Source organism: Sceloporus occidentalis, unplaced genomic scaffold (genome assembly GCF_023333645.1).
Source record: "Sceloporus occidentalis isolate IW3139 unplaced genomic scaffold, rSceOcc1.0.p SCAF_117, whole genome shotgun sequence".
In the NCBI taxonomy this organism is placed as follows: Eukaryota; Metazoa; Chordata; class Lepidosauria; order Squamata; family Phrynosomatidae; genus Sceloporus; species Sceloporus occidentalis.
This window is the reverse complement of record NW_028317097.1, coordinates 2,306,192-2,326,478: the sequence shown is the minus strand read 5'-3', so window position 1 is coordinate 2,326,478 and position 20,287 is coordinate 2,306,192.

Below are 20,287 nucleotides of genomic sequence, written 5' to 3'. Positions count from 1 at the left end.
ATAAAGAACAAATCTCACCTCTCGGAAATATATGGTGTTCATTTCTCATTTCATTTCAATCCCTCTCTCTTGCCCTTTTGCCTTTCTACTCCCGTCCACATGGATCTGCACGGTGAGAGGGGGGCACTTTACCTAACTCCTCTAAAAAACTTTTTTCATATATGCGCAATTCTTTCTGCTTGTGCCGTACACATCGAATTTTTGAAATTTTCAGTAGGTGGTGTTCTTTCCTCTGAGGAAGAACCGACAGCCCTATGTTCCTGCCCTAATACTATGAACTCAGTCTTCCACAATTGTCAGTTACTCCTCTTCTTCTCACTAGAATTTCAGAGGCACCACTCAAGGTCATCAGTATGTATAAAAAGCTATATTTTAATTTCTTTAATCCCACCAATTCTCACCATCCTTCCTAAATACATTGTTTGCATTTCTTCTAAATTACTGCAGTAGTAGTGTGACTTGGACCCTGGAGCAGAAAGTAGCCTGCAAAACTAGACACCAGGGGCATTATTTTTATAGAATAAAATAAAAAACATCAAAAGCTCCCAACAAGATTAGGATAATGCTAGAAGGTTAAAATACTTTGTTTTCCTCAAAAAAGATGCATTGATCCCCTGTGTTAAGTGTACAGAGTGAAATAAGGTAACCTATCTTATTGTATCTGTAACCTAAATATATATAAAATATATATTTTATTATTTACATCTGTTCAGTATTAGCTGAATGTCAAGAATTGTTCATGGGTAACCCTTTCACTGTCATGGCGATACTATCATTGTTTAAAAGTGGACTGGCGCAGCTGTTTTCCTGTTATTGAGTTAACACGATGGATGAATATTCCTCCTGCCAAAGAAGGGGTGACAAGTAGAGATTGCAGGTACTGAGTACCTTTCCTGATACTTCACGTCCTTGCTTCAGGATGACAGCGAAGGTCAGTGCATGCAATCCGACAATAATGAGTCCTCCAGAATATTAGACAGACCCTCCCATGAGGCTTGTGCAGCTTCCAACACGCCAGACGGTGAAATATATGACACCGAGACCAGAAGGGGCTGAGACGGACGTCACACATTGCAGCACCGCCTCGTTTGTGTTGGCCAACATGTGAAACCTCACGTCAAGGGGAGAGAGATCTTCATCTGCCACTGGCTAGCTGTTATTGGGTAACTCTATCTGGGACTTTTTGTTTTTCTAAACCCACAGCTTGAGAACGTGTTCAATTAAAACAGGGAAGGGCCATGCTAGACACCAGGTGGAATTCATTAATAATATAGGATCCATATAACAGAAGACTACTGCCACTGGGCAATATTTTAAGATGATTTATATACCAATTGGTATACCAATATACCTCCCAACATGCACTCTCTGTTAATAGGGATGGCAGGGGGCTGAGCTTGGGAGGTAGTGTGTCACAATTCTAAAATTGGGAATAGCGGGATTGTGGTCCTGAATCCCGCTGTCCCACCGAGCTCCATCTCTGTCCCAAAAAGCTGGCAATGTGCCCAAATCATGACTGTCGTACACAAAGCGGGACAGTTATTATCATGCAGGAACAATAACATTACCATGTATTAAAGGTCACTCATTTAAGAAAACTGGACTATTTACATGGTAGTCCAGAGCAAGGCCAAAAAATATCTTCTACTTTTAGCCATTAGGAGATGATAGGCCCAAGATGATAAAAAAAGAAATACAAAACAAATCTGTCTCATTGGGTTCCAAATTTGTTTGTCAATCGGCATAAACGTTTTGCAGATATTTAATTTAAATGTTAACCTCATGGATGTTGAGGTCGGGGGCAGCTGGTGGCAGGTCCAGCATTATCTAATCAATTTCATGTCCTGAAGTTATATCCCTCCTTTTTGTCCATCTTAAAAAGGCTGCTTGAACCAATCAACAACCATCAGCAAATTAACAACAGGACAGCCATGAGAATGAGGAGGAATAATCATGTGAATCTATTTTCCCATTGTATACACATTAGGTGGGCTTTTATTTTGTATATGTTTCAATCTGTAAACACCATTAATTTAGTTTAATTTAGTTTATAGGACTGTAAAATATTTTGGGAAAAGTGACAGATTACTTCAATCAACATGTAATGTGTTCCAAAAATACACATTATACACTGGTGCTGACCTTATGTGTCATCATTGAATTTAAATATGAGGGATAAGGTCATTACTTATGGCTAATACTTATGAATGGGCAAAAATCCAACACACCCGAACTGACCATTCTACCCTCCCTATAGGATATCCTTGGTACATGGCTTGTTAAAGCTCTTACAGGGCTGCTAATCACGAGCGCTGGTGCCGAGATGACAGGACTTATATCAGGTGTGCATAGCTTAATATTCAAGGCTGTTGACAGGTCTGAGTTTTGGGATTCCTCTAATTAACTCAAAATCAACTCTGCTCCCTATATCTCTCAGCAAAATGGTTGGGTGTTTATTGCCAGAAAAAAAGTGTCTGTCAACAGCTCTGTTATTAAACATTTGAGTACTACTGATTAAATTGTGTGGTGTGTATTAAAGGGGAATGCTAAAATAATAATAAGGCGGTTTGATTTTATTTTGAGAGGGATCTGTCCGAACTTATAATAAGTACTTTCTTGCTTTATAAGGAGCTGGGAACATTAATATTTAAGTATACCGTACAAGTCAAAAATAATACCAAGATACTCTTGTTTACCAAATATATTTGCATTATAAGCACTCCTGAAAATCAAGTTGATCAGAGCTCTGGGGGGAGAGTGAAGCCCTGTCCACTCTTCACTTGCACCTTCTGAATCCATGTCCAGTACACCCTAATTTTCTCCCACCTTACTCCCTTGGGGAGGGCTGACATCATCTGGCTTTGGGGGGGGGGAAACCCGACCAGGTGTCCCATTGACACTGCAGATAGGAACTCCTTTGAAGTACATCCAAAATCTGTCAAAAGCTGATAGTATAGAATAGGGGATCCCATAATGTATGCACAGAAAGGATCCAGACATGTGATAAATGTTAAAACGTTTGTGTTGAACTGTATAAGACGCACAGAAAGCCTTCTGGTAGTGGACTAGAGAGCAGCCCAGGAAACAATTGCTTAGCTTCTACTCCCTCTCGCCATGCACTATAGCTGCGATCATACCCCTTAATAAAATTATTTAATTATCTGTAAAAATTAGAGGAGGAAACCAAGGACTCGAGGTTATGTACTAATACCTAGCATGATCCTCACTGACACCTCTGTCTCAGCTCATATTAGTAGATCCTGAAAGCCCGTTCTCTTTAAAACCTTGCTTAGAAATGATGTATGTGCAGGTGATCCCATCTCTGAATAAGTCAAATCCATAGGTATAGCTTAGCCAACTTGAATAACATTTTCTTTAATGTGACCTATCCATTGTAATTCTTTCTATATGAGGCGAATTATTCCCATGATATCAAGAAACATCTATTAGTTCCAAGTGCTGGCGTATAAAACACCTTAATAATTACCATTGCAAGGAGACTGGAGAGATTGAAGGTCACTTAACCACCACATTTCCGAATGGAGTGTCCAGCAGCGTTAGAGATGGAGTTAAATCATACGTTCTAATTAAAGATGGCTCCGATTGGTGATCTTAGCAGGTTATTGTATATGAGTCTGGTGTCCTGTACCAGTCTGCTGCTCTGGCTGGAGATTTATGTTATCTGAGCTAGGAACTGTAGCATGAAGGGGAATCTCACAGAGCGGCCTGGCAGGAGCCTCCAGAATGGGCATGCGATTAATGGGAACTCTTCGGCTGGCTGCCGCTGGGATTTAAATGTTCTGTAAAATTACCACCATGATTTCAATGTCATTGGGATGTGTTTTTATGATTATGAGTCCTGGCCGCCTTTTAATAACGTTTGGTTAAACACCTCGGAAACCTTACTGCAGAACGCTGGGTGCTGTCTGGAGGGAAGGGCCTCTATTGACTCACTGTGTTCCGGTGACGGTACCCTTTAATACTTTTTTTTAAACCAGAGAATAAGAGGTAAATACGACTTGAAATTATACTGATCTCTTTAAATCTTTGTTCATTTGAAGATCAATACCATTGCTACCAACGGTTACAAGACAGTATGAAGTGCAAAGAGAAGTCGTCGGGTAATCATATTCCGATTCTAGAGCACAGAATAGCTGGGATTGCCGGATCAAAGGAAGAAAACAAGGGAGTATCCATTAAAATACAGGAGATTTAGGGGATATGAGGCATGAGTAGAAGGTCCATTTCAAAGGTTTCCTCCGGAGGTTATTCAATATTGAAATATGCAACACACTTATTCTTACAGGGAATAGATTTCCAGAATTAAAAGATAGCATCTGATGATGAGAAGCTAAAATCATATATCTTGTCTGGACATACTCTATGCTGTTTATATTGTATAAATGAATCAGATGATTTTAATCTATGGTGCACAGAAACAATACACAGTTCAGGTCAACAGCAAATTCTTCTACTGCACAAATATTGTAGTATATATAGTAGTATATATATTTATATATATATATATATATATATATATAATCACCATATTTAATTACATAGTTCCGGACTATTGGTCCCTATTAGTTTACTTTACATAGAATTGTAGAAAATTGTGTGATACTCAATAACAGAAGGTAAATTAAAAATCTGGACCGTATCTAATGGTTATTGTGAAGATAAAAGGTTTTACCGTATAGTTCTGAAATAGTTCCAAACATCTTGCAAATGTATTAATCATAAAATACAAGTGTATAATCTGTACGTTACAAAAATCACTGTAAATTGGATTTTTATACCCAAATTTAAGGGTGCGTTTTGTAATCTCACTTACTCTGTATCTTGGTTTTACTCCCCCCTCTATTCCTGATCCGATATGTATATAGCCATGTTCTTAAAATTTTGATCATACCTCCTTCCTACTAGACTTTTAAACATTGGTTTGCCTTTCATACCCACCTATAGCCTTTTCCACCTCCCTCCCAGTTATTATCGATCTCAAATGCGATAAGTAACATATGTTGTGGCATTATTCTAACAGACCCGTTCTACACTATAGCTTGATGATGAATGACCCGTGCTGAATAGTTTCTGATCTGACAAAAATAGCAGCCTTTGATGAATATTCCGCCGGGATTTTTCAGTTTATGATTATTCAATACATTGATGTCATAAACCATTTATTTTAAGTTACTGCCATATCAGTATTTTAATTCAGCCGTCTGCCCGCGTTCTGTTTTCCTCTTTTACAAAAAGTCTTATAAAGCTGGGAACAAGAGCTTGCAATTCTCATCACATACGACAGGACCATAGTTCAAGTTGTCTTTCTACCCTGTTCATTTGTAGCTGGCCCAGTAGTGAAGATGTTAACCTGGATATAAGCTCAGTTGTGGCTCAGATCCATCTCTTGCTGTCAGATACCAATGAAAAATGATCTCTCCCCCAATTACACTGAATAAATCAAATCTTTATCTCCCTTTCCCCTGTGTAACTGTTGCGTTCACCGTTCATTTAAGCCGTCAAACTCAGCTTCTGGGGAAATATCAATCCCTATGTATCCTGCCATTTTTTAATAAGTCACCCAAATGTAACCCATTAGTTACCAGTTTTTCTAAAATTAGACAATTAAATTATTGGACTAGATAAATGTTTAAACAGTTATGCTTTTATTGCAAAATATTATATGAAGCCTGCATGGCTGAGCTAGATAAAAAATTGGTCGAGACTTCGCAAGAACGTTCCTGTGCCTTACGTCCATTGTGATGCTTACAGGAGTTACTGGGGAACAGAGGGGTTTCCATACCACCTAACTTCTACCCCAGTGAATTGGGGTGCTGGGGGCGGAGCTTGAAAAGTAGAGTGTCACTCAAACTGGCCCGGGGTCACAGGCACCGTAGAATAAATCGGGGCCGCAGGATTAAAGCATCGACCCCACTGTCCTGATGAGCTTTATGGGACTGAGGTAGAGCTCGGTAGGATACAGGATAGAGCAGGACAGTTGGAAGCCATGGGTTTCTTCTTCTGTGGGAGGAAATTCTGTAAAAGTAACCGGCTAAGTAATCTATAAAGAGACTCATCTGAGGGGTTAAATTAGAAGCTGAAATCATCCTCCTTTCATCCAGATTCTAATTGGAAATGGGCTGTGTGTGTTTACACGTCTTTCCACAAGGCCCTCCCTCACTTCATTAAATCATTAACCGAATATAGCAGGTACGCGTTTTGACTGTTATTAATTGTGACTTGTTTTTCATTATCACATAATTGTCAGTCACGAAACATATCTGGTGAGGGGAAAAGTTTTGATATGAGGTGGAAAGGGATCTGGGGAAAGACTACCTTGGAGGAAGTTAACGCTCCCTCCCAATTAACTCATTGTATGCTTCTGCACGTATCCATAGATTGTAATGTCTTGAACTGTAATAGAATGTAAATCTCTATATGTTTAATTGCATGTAGAGTCTCTGCAGAGGATTGCGTTCAGTGGAGGGATGTCTCAGCCGGTTTGCTGGGAAGCGCTACAAGACTGTCCCCAGCTGAAGGCTACGTGTGCAGGAGGCTCAAGGTTCTAGGAGGCCCCAAGCAAAAACTTCAAGGTCTTCTTTAACACAATTCCCCGGCTCAGCTGTGGGGTTTTAACTCTTTCCTTACCATTTGTACCATACTTTTTTGCTGTTTTTACCATGTGGGTTTAATCAAGATTCACCTTTTCTGTATTTGATATGCCGAAACAAATTATACATACTTTTTTTTAGTAAAAATGCGGCTTTCATGTGAAACCATAGAAACAGGCAAAAAAAACCAATTTGGAGTGATAGCATTTTTGCAATCCTATACTAAAATAGAATTTGCTTAGAATTTCTTTTACTTACTAGATACCATTGGTGAATATCCCCTGATTACAGACATACCCCACATACATATTTTTATGTTCTAGGGGACCACATCATCCTTTACATAGTACCCTGTAGGGTAGTATTTGTAATACTTCCGGCTTAAGGGATTTGAGCTCACTGTATTGTTTTTTTATTTTATTTTCCATTTTTATTTATATTGCAATAACAAAACACCTTACTTCTGCCCTTTGTTGGAGAGGGAGAAACACTGTTTCTTTCTCTATTTCCTCTGAGCTCCCCTGCACTGATCACACTATGATCAGCAAGCAGGGACCCATAGACTTGTATTACCTTACCGCAATGGGTGGGATCAGCCAGCAGGGGGAGCAATCATAGATCCCAGCAGGGTCTGCAAGTCTCTGGGTACATAGACATTGGGGTGTGTATTGTGGTGTTACCCCAAGATTGTTACCTATACAGTAATGTTATTGACACCTTTTATGGTTACAGAGTTATATTCCACAAGGTCTCAACCCAAAAAGCTTTTTAGGGAACATGTAATGGTTTATAATTGAGCTTGGAATCTACTTTATAACACAAAGCCTTTAAAAAGGTTAGCTTCATTCTTATAATTAGAGAAGACTCTAACGCCATAGCACATGACAAATATTCCAGTCTTATTGGAATACTGATATACGATTCATCTGCTACAATGAAAAAAGGTGGAAAAAGGATAATTCTCTCTTCATATGTCTCATTAAGAGCAACAAGAGAAAGACAAAAAAATATCCTTCTTTTCTTCCTATAGAAAATTATACTGTATGTCAAAAAAGACTGCCCCACAATTAATCTTTCATCAGAAATGTATATAATCATGGTTATATTTAAACATAACTTAAAATAAGCACAACATTTTGCTTCATAAAGGTGGTAATTTGCATAAAATTATTTATGTAAGGGTATGGTAATTGTACAAAGCTAATAATATGAATGTGTTAACAATCCATATCTCCCAGAACTATAACAATTATCAAGCAGTATGTAAATTTCTGCTGTTATATGAGGGAGGAAAATTTGGATGGGTATCTTTAAGGGTCATGGGAAATGACGTAGTCTGGCCTAAGAACACTATTGGGAGATCAGGCTGCCTGTAGCTCCACTGTTCAATGGGCTGGTTAAAAGGGAGATCAATCTTCTTCCCAACCAGCCTATAAACACTACGGAGTGCTGTACCGAATCACCATGTTTCCTTAGTATGCCGTGTTATGATGTACCAGCAGTAAAGATGGGAGCAGTTGTGGTTGCTGGTTGATGGCACCAACCATCACTGGGATGCAAATCCTACTCTGGACTCATCAACTTTGAGAAAAAAAAACACCGATAGCAACAAATCTGTTTAAAAGTATACAGCTCCTATATTAAAGCATCTCACGTATATATAAAAAGGCAAAGTCCTTAAACATTTTGTGTGCCTCTTTTACTAAAGAACCCACTGTTTCCAATAATGGTAATGAAAGCATGTAAAGAATACCTAAAGTTGTTAGAATGTATCTCATTCTTGGCACGTACACCTGAGTCTATTTGAGACCTCATAGCTGTTCAGAGGTGTTGCTACATCTTTAGCATTTAAAAAAATAATAACATTCAAACCTATTTAAGGACTTGATACAAGTTATTTGAAATGCAAACAGTTTTATTCTTACACTACAGTCTGAAATAGTTTCTTTCCAAGAGACTGGGAATTACATCACATTCTACATGGAAATGGTCTACTTATGGAGAGGATTTGGGGTCTTCTAGAAAGTCTATTTCTTAAACGTGACCATGTCTAATGGTGCATTTTTGGATCTGGAGATCCTGTAGGTATTTGTCTACTGGGGAGTAATATAGTATATTAAATATGCTAATAAGTAATGAGGTGATCTTCTAAATTAACCTACAAAAATTTACTTTCTTATGGAGACTGCATTCACCTACCAAAGGTGTGGTTCCCCAACACATAGTACCTTTGTACATATCACACATTGCTTAAGCTTGCACAGCATCAATCGTATTGGCTTCAGACATTCAACTTGCACTTGGAAAGAACAGTAGCACCCCTGAGATGTGTTTATAGAGGCACTAGGCTAGCTCTCTGTGATAAATTAACTAGTTCACAAGATACCCAGCTGTAGCAGTGGATAAGTAATGTCTGTACTGGGCCATATTTAACCTTTATTCTTGAGTCTAGATACTTAGTAGCGTCTCAGATTTATCTATCCAAGGCCATGTTCTAGAATGCCATCTTTAACTGGGAATGCAAGTTCTTTAATATTCTTGTTATTTAAACAACCACGATTTTCCTGTATAAGAGAAAGTTTTCTAAACTCTACTTTTGGGAAGTGCATGATGTTAAATGTGTTCCTCTCTAAATCTCTAATTTTTTTAGGTTGAAAATGCTAAAAATGAATTATTTGATGCACAGGACAATTTATTTGATTTTAGTCGTCATCCAACTTTCCGATAATGTTATATTCATTTTATTCTTGGCTGTATCTGTGATATTGATATTGATATTCAGAGAGCTCCAATCACAAACCATTGTTAAAATCGATAGGAAATAAAGCCCCTGGGAATATCCAGATTTTCCCTAGTTTTCATGGGTCAAAGTATTGTTGGCTTTCGCAGAATTTAATCAAGTATGCTAAATGTATTTAGAATGGGGCCAGTCAATGTCAATTCTTCGAAAATGTGCTGGCTCTTTTAATAAACTAACAGGTCAGCATTTCCAATGTAGGGTTAATCCGAAATATTGACTTTTTCATCATAAGAAGCATGACATTTTTATTTAGTTGGCAGTATTATACCATTTTACATCTAAGTTACTTATGACGGGAAAGAAGTGTGTTTAAAAAAGTCTATGGGGTAGAATTCGCAATAAGTTTATCATAATAAAAATAATTTGGTGTTGAGTACTCTAAAGGAAACATAAACAGGGTTTAGTACTAGTGTATAAAACTTCATGTGCATGCTACTAGTACTACTAGTGTATTACCGGGTTTCTCTTTATTTTTACTGCTACCTTCCTAGTTATGACATCACCAAGCATCATATTATCAAGTACAATGGTACTTAAAAATGACACTCAGTGGGGTCATTTTTATGTTGTAGATGATCAAAATTACCAGAGGTCTCCAACAGGCCACTAGGACTAGCTGGTCCTGGAGGAGGCTGGAATATCTATTCTGCCACAACTAATCCAGAGAAAATTCAATAAACTAAATAAGCAAACATCAATCAATGACTGTAATATTTGAACTATATCCTTAATCCCTGAAATACCAAATCGATCACCAATAATAAGTAGATCTAATTAAATGTAATTGACACACAACTACACAAAGTGAGCCACTTTGATCCTTTAAAGAGACACCCAAGCCATCCTATACAATTTAATGCAAAATATAGCAACCCCTTTAAATTTACATGTGGTCCTCGTTGCAAATCCACATGGAGATGCTACTGAATCCCCCCATGGGAGTGCTTTCCTAATTGGCTGCTAGGACACGGAGGAGGCGTTCTGCTGCAGCTTCTACTAAAAGGTAATTCGTTATTTTTGTATTCTAGGTTGGACAAATCCACATTAAAGTACTTACAAAGTAGCTTAATATGCATTGTTCGTCAATACTGCCTAGGACACTGGAGAGTCCCTTTAACTAGTATTGTGCATTTCAGTGCTAACAAGTGAAATGTTTAGTCTATATAATGTTGTTAAAAATATTGCGTTCTGAGACTAATGCTGTATTTTTTTTTTTGCCAAAACATCATTTAGAAAACACCATTGCATATTTAGCAAAATTCACTAGGGCTAAATTACAGCTTCAGTTATCCAAAATGCCATAAAAATCTCATCTTCTCCATAATAATCTTTTTTCGGGTTAACTGAACGTGTTACGGCATGGTTAAAACCTGGGTAAGTATTAGAGTAGCAGAGAAATCAGGTTTAACTTTAAACACAGGATTAAAGAACAGGGAGTATATATCCAATTAAACCTTATAGTGCCCTATGCTTTTCTGCAGCATAAATGGTACTAAAATTAAAAACCAACTATTAAAACTTTATACAGCCCGAGTGAGTAATAAAGATAGATGGGGCTTTAGGGGGTGTGTACATATTAGAAGGATGCGAGATAATAAAAAAGAAACAAAGATTCTAGAAATGAAAGCATCTCATCCTCCGTATATCTCTGCTAAGGGACCTTTTAATTTACGAGTGGACAATTGAGAAGATGCACAGGTTTTCAGGTTATCCAGAAATGGCAGACCTATGTTCCTGGTGCCACGAGAGCTTGAAATCCTAAAGTGATTTCTCTGGCACTAGACTTTTTTAGAATTCTAGCACAATGAAACATTAAAGGAACAGTCACATTTATTTCTTTCATTCTATTAGCAACTCCCTAGATATGACTCTAGGGTAAAGCTCTGCTTCCTCAGGTCATGGTTACTTGACATATGTGGTCCAAGTTGTGATGAAAATTGTCTTCTTTTGCATTTAAGTCATGTGTATTTTTTTACTTGACTTGGAAATCATTAGGTTTAGCAGGTTGTTGTCGTTAACCTGTTGATTTTGTCTGATGTGATTCTTAGAATTTTACAAAAGAGCACATTTTTACGTCAACTCAGGGCAGACTCATATATTTTGCTTGAGTATTTCTGTACATGTTATCTACATACTTCTAATTGTATTATCCTATTATCATACCTGGAAACTTACCATGGTAGGCCACCTGGGGCTTTTCCTCTTATGGGGAAGTGCAGGACTAGCTGCATATAAGGGCAGGCTAGCCTCAGACAGCCCTTAGTGGGAAAAGCAAAGTGGGCGGGGAGCAAGTGGGATGTGGGTGGGTGTGGCCACACGCTGTTCATCTGCCCAGAGAAAGAAGAAACAGACCCAGAGACCTGGGGAAGCAGAACTTCACCTGGACAGTCTTGGCTGAACCTGGTGAGTTCTAAGGTTTGTTTTTCTCTACTAGTAAGGGCTGGCATCAGTTTCACTAATTTTGTGCATATTCCAGTCAGTGAGAATGATTTCAGTTCCAGGTATCTTTGGACTGGCTGAAAATATAAAGAAGCCAACCAGAATCTTTTTTTTATTTAGTTTTGGGAATTTAGTTTTTTTTATTTTTTGCTTCCCTGTCAGTGGAGACACTACTGGCATATACAGTACAGGGTCTGCATATAAAACAGAATGATCTACTTTTAACTCACAACAGAGGACGCCCAAACAATCATACTATACCAGGTGGATCTCAGTGCTATCGTTTAGCTTAATGCCAGCCAGAACGAGTTCCAGAATACAGAAAAAGAAATGAGCTTCGAGAAGAAGCAGAGCTCCTATAGAAAACCCTTAGCAGCCAACAGCCATCAGTTATCCTCTATTTAACAGCCCTGTTCCCATTGGACATCACTGACAAAAGTTTAGCTTCAATTTTGCAGAAAAATCTTAATCATCTAAACTATCTAAGGAAGCCATCAATACTCCAGTATCTCAGAGGCCTGCTTGTGTTGGACTCCAAGCAAACAGAGCACCACCCAATAAAATATGAACCTTGACATCACCTTTGATGGTAAGAAGCCTTTCAAGTAGTAATTAATAAATGAATAATAAGTACGTAAATATCTTGTTATCTGTTGTGTAAGTTGTTCCTTTTTACCATTTCCTTTTACTCTGGTCCAAAGAAAATCAAAGCGGCTTACACGGCATGCATTCCTGGCGGAATAAGCCAAGAGGCAATTTTTAAGGTTTTACAATAGAGACTTATGTTGAGCGTTATATTCTACAACATACATTGCATTATAAACATAACAAAACATCCTACGTCGTAGGACATAGACTGGTTTCTCTATGATATCACAAACATTTGGTCACTCGCAGTAGTAACAAATATATATATATATATATATATATATATATATAAATAAACAATGATTCTGGCAACAGGCAACCAGACAACACCTGTTATAATCAGAAATAGCTGAGTTACCTCCAAACTGAAGCCCGGTCTTTTGTCACCTGACAATAGCCCACTTAATTTTAAAGCTTGCTGACAATAGTGAGTGTGCTTGTTGATTAGCGTTGTCCAATTCGCTGGCTGTTACTTAATCCTGCCAACCTATTCAGGCTGTAATAATGGGCTCTTTGTTTGGGCTGTAATTGCATAAATCTAATTGCTACATGAATGTAGGAAATTAAAATGGCGTCCTCTGAGACAGCTGACACACATCTCTGAACGAATTTAATTACGGACAAGAATGCTGGACCCGGCTCTTCTCCTGACCGGAGTGACTAGCATTTCAAGGGCACTTAAGCTAGTGGGATGGAAGTTATCTGCAAAGCTAACATCATATCACAATGAATATACAAAGATTCCTTATTAGTTTAACCTCTTCAGTTCATATGAGATAATTCGTGAAATGTCCATCTCAAACAGTGTGGTTGCCTATCCCTGAGATAAGTGGCAAGAAGTTTTGTAACTACAAAACTGCTTTTTTAACTGTGTAATAAATCGACTAGTAGCAGACAAGGAAGACCATGTAACAATGGGTAAAGAATCAAAAAGTGACAAGTCTTTTTATCTTCTTTTTTTTTGCATATCTCCACCTAGAATTTTTAAATTGAATTTCAAGACAGGCGTGGAGCTATCAAAAAGTGACATCTCTTTTGTCCTGAATTGTCAATACCTAGATTCCTTAAGTTTTTAGAAAGTTTGTTGGTTTTTATATCATTGTTTTTTTGATTTGGTAGTATTTTGGTACCGATTTTTACTTAGAATCAAACTATTAATGCTGACATACAAACAATTCTTTTCATTTATTACATGCTTTAAATTCTGGTCTTCAATTTCCATTCCATTTAGAATCTCTGGCGTCTAAACTAAACACTGCTTCTAACACTCAATGCCTCAGAGCAGCGATTGTCCCCGTATCGCTGGAGCGACACTCTCTCCATTCAGGTAGAACGCTCTCTGCAAAGGATTTCCTGGGAGGACAGACAGAAAGTTACCAAGGTAACGGTGATTCGTGCCTAAATGCTTGAACGATCACAGACCTTCCAGGTCTCCTCTGGTCTGACGTTCTCCCACAGGAAACAGGGGCAGCAAAGAAATGTAATAACAAACCTTTCTGTGACAAGCACAGGGCTGCGGAGAGCGCGGAACAACACGGCCACAAAGGGACAGCTTGTAGATGCACTTTTTGCCATCAAACCGACCAGTGGCTTTTGTTCAGAGGAAGAGAAGCCACATTCCAGCAAGGAGAAGAGGACATTCTTGTTGAAAACAGAGATGTTCGCCAAGGGACAGAACCAATTATTTTTTTTGATTAAGAACATCTAAACCCACTGATTATATTTCCCAGCATTAATTAATGCAAAAGGGCAGAACAAATATGTTATATAGCTGGAGTAATTTTATATTATAATTATTTTATATTATATATATTATAATCATTTTATATTATATTTAATATATAATATATTATATAATATATTATATTTAAATTAGTACACGAAAACGAAAGATAAAGAGAATAGCAGAGACAAGACATGTATAAACAGCAGAGGTGCAACTGTTTATTGCTGCCGATTACAGAGAAGATGGTCAAGAGAACATGGTCCATCCTGGTCACTGGGCTTTCAGCCGACCGGGAGATCAAAGTATAGAGAAAGGAGAAGCAACTTTTCTCCATTTTTAAAAATGGAGAAAAATTATTAATAATAATTTTATGAACAGAGGTATAGCAACAGGTAGGATTATTATTATCATTTATTTGTATGTCATCAACAAATTACTCAGCAGTATACACACCGTAGGTAACAAACAGAAATTGTCTGAAAATGAAATGTCCGGGGTGCTCACTGGATAAAAAGCAAAACTAGATCCCTGATAAAAGTCTTGTGAAATGCACAAACACCATTCTGTTTGACAGAAAACACCATAGAGTGGTACGTCAGAGAAGTATGATGCATGGATAGACCCGACAGTTCAACTCTATGATTTCTCTACGCTGTATACCTAGAATCAACTTTGCCTACCCTGCTTAGTTAAAAACGCCAGCTATTATTGATGATGGAAACAGAAGCAACATAAAGAGGTTAACCTGCATCTAACACGATATGCTGCTTCCCCATTCTGCTGACTGTAAAACTTTTTTTGAAATAAATGCAGCATTGGAACCATAAAGCCTATTACTACTGAATGCCCAAACTCCTCTCAGAAAATGTTTTTTTTAATCACGTAAAATTTTATTTTTCTATCATATTTTGGATATTCTTTATTGTCATGTGGCACAAAAGCAAACACAGTTAGAAATTGCCATAAAAAATCTTTTTTTTTAAACACTTCTGTGTTGTTTTAATGTCATTAAAACTTAAGAGGAATGAATAAAATAACATCTGCTAGAGAGTTTAATTAATACTTCGCCAAAATAGAACTGTGCCTATAAAAAACAAAATGCCAGTTACTGATCCTTTAAGAAAATGTCACCATTTCCTTTTTTTACATATTAGATCTGGTTTGCAGATTTATTTTTTTATTTATTTATTTTTTTGCTGCCGCTGCACCCTTTCGAGATTTTCCATCTCATGGCATTTCATTTTTCAAATCTTATTTGATCTATGATTAAATCCCTAGATAGATTACATTTGCTGTGTGCAGTACATTTTTACACATGATTATACATATTTAATCATTAGTTCCTTAAAGCAGCCAGTAGGCTAAATCGTCAATTCATTTTTTTTTTTGGTATGCAGATTATGCTGGATTGTTATGGAAGGACATTGTTAATGTATTAATAAAACATAATCTTCATACTACGGGAAAATACCCTCAGCACAGAGCGTGACATACGATTTCTCAAAATCTGTTGCTTTTAGCAGACATCCAAACCCAAAATGCATAAAAAAACAAGTGTAGGGATGTATAAAGAAGGGGGGAATCCAGAAATGAGTGCTAATCATTCATAGATTACCAGTCCCAATAAATCCATTGTCGCTGAGGATGGTGGACAATACTAAATCAGTCTCGGAATGGTAATTCTATAGTGTGCCAGGCTCCTGGTTTCTTAAAGAACCTATTGCCTTATGGTGAAACGCGTTAGGGTATCCAAATAAACTGCCGTCAATAACTTTATTTTAAGAGATTATAATTTGATTTTACATATACTATACTGAATTTATTATAAATAAAACTGATGTATATGTGGCACTAACACCCATCACATCAATTGTTACAATATCTACCTAGGGGCACTTGGGAATAGCTCCAAACTGGTGTTTTAGCAGCCTTTCCTATCTCAATCCACCCCACATTTCTTTCCTTTTTTCTTTCTTTCTTTCCTTCTTTCTTTCTTTCTCTTTCTTTCTTTCTTTCTTTCTTTCTTTCTTTCCTGTTTCTTTCTTTCCTGTTTCTTTTTTCTTTCTTTCTTTCTTTCTTTTTTCTTTCTTTCTTTTTCCTTTTTTCTTTCTTTCTCTTTCTTTCTTTCTTTCTTTCTTTCTTTCTTTCCTGTTTCTTTCTTTCCTGTTTCTTTTTTCTTTCTTTCTTTCTTTCTTTTTTCTTTCTTTCCTGTTTCCTTTTTTCTCTTTCTTTCTTTCTTTCTTTTTTCCTTTTTTCCTTTTTTTCTTTCTTTCTTTCCTTCCTTCCTTCCTTCTTCTATATTCACTCTGTTTCTATAATCCTAAAACTTTACCAACAGCACTCGTGGCGCTGATCTATACATGTTATCTTCATGAAACATATATAAAATATGTTAAGTAACATAAAAATGGAACTGTACATTTACAGAAACAAAATAATAAGCCATTTCAAAAATGACAAATTCGACCCTAATCTGCCCTAACCAACCTTTCCTGCTACCGGCTATCATGCCGTTTCCCTTAAATGGATTTATTAATCCCCTGTGTAGCTTTGCGGTTTTATCCTTTTAGTGATAATGGTGGTAATATATCACAAAAACAAATTTTTAAGAGCACATCATTACGATGATGCACGTCGGTAATAAACCCTTTCACACTCGGATGAGCTTAAATCAGTTTCTCTTTATTGATTTTTGGTCATAACATAATTTTAAAGTTCAAGTCAGTTAATAAAAAAGATTTGCTCTGGCATTTGGCGTCCCTGTTTCTTTGTGTATTTCTGTGTCATTGTCCTGCAGTGCCGGGGAGAGCTTTTCACGCAGGACAGAGCAGCAAAAGGCAGTTTTAACCTGTGCATGGCACAGACAGAATCAGCTGTACCCCACTTTAATATTTAATCATATTGTCATGGTAGAGTGGTGTATAGGTGGAACAATCTCCCAGCAGAAGTGGAAGAAGCTAATACAGTGAGGGGATTTAAACATGCATGGGACAGGTGTAAAGCTATCTTGAATCTAAGACAAGACCAAGGACTGGTTATAGGCCAAGTCTCTACATCAGGAAAACCAGACTAGACTAGATGGGCCAAATGTTTCTAAATCCTTTTCCTATTCTACTAAATAAAAAGACACTTAAGACTTTATCATGGAAATAATGTTAAAGTAAGAGTGATAATATATAATATAATGCATTTGTATTACACATTCAAGGGAATTATCACATCTGAATTATTGAAAACCATCTATAATTTGTATTAATGATTTATTATTATTATTACTATTATTATTTTCTGTTTTAAGTTATTCTGATTTATATTCAAACTCACTTAAGGTATATCTAGGAAATTTCATGGGATTTCTTTTTATCATTTCCCACAATAAATTGGAATTCTACTTTTAACCCAAGCAGCAGGTTTTATCACCAGACGTGTTCTTTTATTGTGTGGTCCCTCTGTATGACTATTATCACAAATGTCTCGCAGTCAGCAGTTTGAAACATGACGTTATTATATTTATGATATGATTATATTTATGGGATTTGAAAGGGTCGGAATAAGATTGCAACGTGCAGTGGGCTGCTCCTATCTCGAGCAAGAGACCACCTTTTCAAATACCATACATTTAGCTGATTAAGTGAAGTTTCTGTATTAATATTATAACTCCCTTTATATATTTCCTTTATAAGGATTATCACAAGAACTGAAGATTGGAGTGGATATGTACACCATGAAAGGTGTTCATCCCAAACTATAATGTAGAGTCCGCTTATACGCACCTTCTACCTATTGTAATAGCACTAAAGGATCCGATGTTGCTCTATAACTAAAACCTAGTAATAATAATCATTTTGTAATAATATATTAATAAATTAACTAACGAAGGACAGCTTTTACAACAAACATCATGTTTTAGTTTTAGACTTGAATTGACATCTAGATAGTTATAACCACTTGAGTGTGAGAAGGTTGTGAAAATATTGTTGCCCCGCAAAGTTCTTTAGCAACAACATTTTTAAAGGGGAAACGGTAACCAACAATGATTTTAACATCATAAAATAATTAAATAAAAATGAATTACAACTCGAGTTTTTTGTCAATCAGTTTAAATCTTTTTGGAGATTTTTGGCTTAAACTAATTTACCCTTTGAATGCTAAGATCTGTGTTAAAAGGCAATAAATATATCAGTGATTGTCCTGCTCTAAAGTCCTTCTTTCTCTACTCCTACAAATGCTCCGTGAACCTACCTGAATCAAGTGCAAGCAAAAATGGACAGAAACATAAGGAGGAATAACTTAACAGGAAGGAATAATCTTGTTGATCCTGAGAACAGTAAGGGTTAAGTTGGCAGATCCCATGATAAAAACATAACGTGGCTCAAAACTGTGACACTTGGGAGGTACCGTATTTGCTCGATTATAAGACGACCCCCCCCAAATCTAAATATTAATTTAGGGAAAAAACATGAATATAAGACTACCCTATAGGAAAAAAAGTTTTACTAGTAAATATTAATTCATGTAAACAATTTTTTCATATTTAATAAAAGCTATGATTGAGAAAAAAAAATTTTTTATTTCCTTTTATTTGACAACCTGCCCCCCCCAGTTATGAATATCTGCTTCTAGGGTTGCAACTCTGCCCCCAGAAATGCCTTATACCCCCTATTTGCCACTCTGCCCAATGATGTGCCTTTTAACCCTCTATATTCCACTCTGCCTCCAGAAATGTCTTATACCCTCCTATATGCCACTCTGCCCCATGATATGCCCTTCTGGCATATAGGGGGTTAAAAGGCATATCATGGGGCAGAGTGGCATATAGGGGGTTAAAAGACATTTCTGGAGATATATATATATAACTGCTAACAGCAATCAAACTCCTATCAAGCCAAGGCAGCCAGTACATGCTGGAACCTGGGGATGATAGGAGTGTGAGTACAGCCTCCCTATGCCATGCTACCACCACCACCCCCCTTACACACCCATGCTATCACACACACACTCATTCACAAACATTTAAATACTCATTCATTCCATTAATCACACATACTTGGTCAAAAACCCTCCCCCACCCCCTTACCTGAACTGCAGATCTCTCACTCGAAGACTTCTGCAGGGGCCCGGCTGTGCGAGCAACTTCTCTGGCCCCGCCCCCAGAGGAAGGAGGGGGGAGGCAGAGTTATGTGACACTCTGCTAGCTTCCTGTTCTCCTGCTGCTAGCAGAAGAAACGCTGCTTGCGACCAAAGCACCGGTAAGCAGCCTGGTCCCAGCGGACATTTTTTTGAGGTCTGATTAGAAGACGACCTCGATTATAAGACGAGGGGTATTTTTCAGAGCATTTGCTCTGAAAAAAAACCTTGTCTTATAATCGAGCAAATACGGTATATATATATATATATATATATATATATATAGTTTTAAGCACAATTGCATAAGGTTACTTCACATACGGAACTGAATTGGGAAAAGTGATAGATCCACTTGAATTGTAATGTAATACTGTGAGTTTTTCTTTGTAAGTAAGACAGCAATTTTTTTGCATTGAATTAGCTGACAAAAGCAAAATATTGTTAAATCTAATCTTAAATAAGAAACTTTGCCATCTTTGTGGCCCCTAGGAATAAATACGAGTTTGTATTGACCGAGTATATTTCTATAACATAATCACTGCGTCTTGTTGTTTCCTTTTTTTACAACGTCCACAAAGCCACCCTGGAAAGACTTACTGCGCAACCAAGATTTCCTATTCCCTTAATTAATTTTGTTCAATTTGTTTCTCATCTTTGAATCCTTTCCAGCTCCGCACTGTCAATCTTTTCTAATGAAATGGTTCCAAGAAATCCTGCAGAAAACTCAAGTTGAGTCCTCACCAAAGTTTTAGCAAGAAGATAATGTTAATAATAATGGAAACAATGGATAGATGGAAACAAATGTCCTACAGAACTATGCCCAGTGGTGTAGTTGGTCTAGGGAAACAGTTCCTTGGGGGGAAGCTGACCTTCCTATTGGGTGATCATGCTCCTCGGCCCACCAGTGCTACACGGGCCTGTTGGAGAGATCTCCCT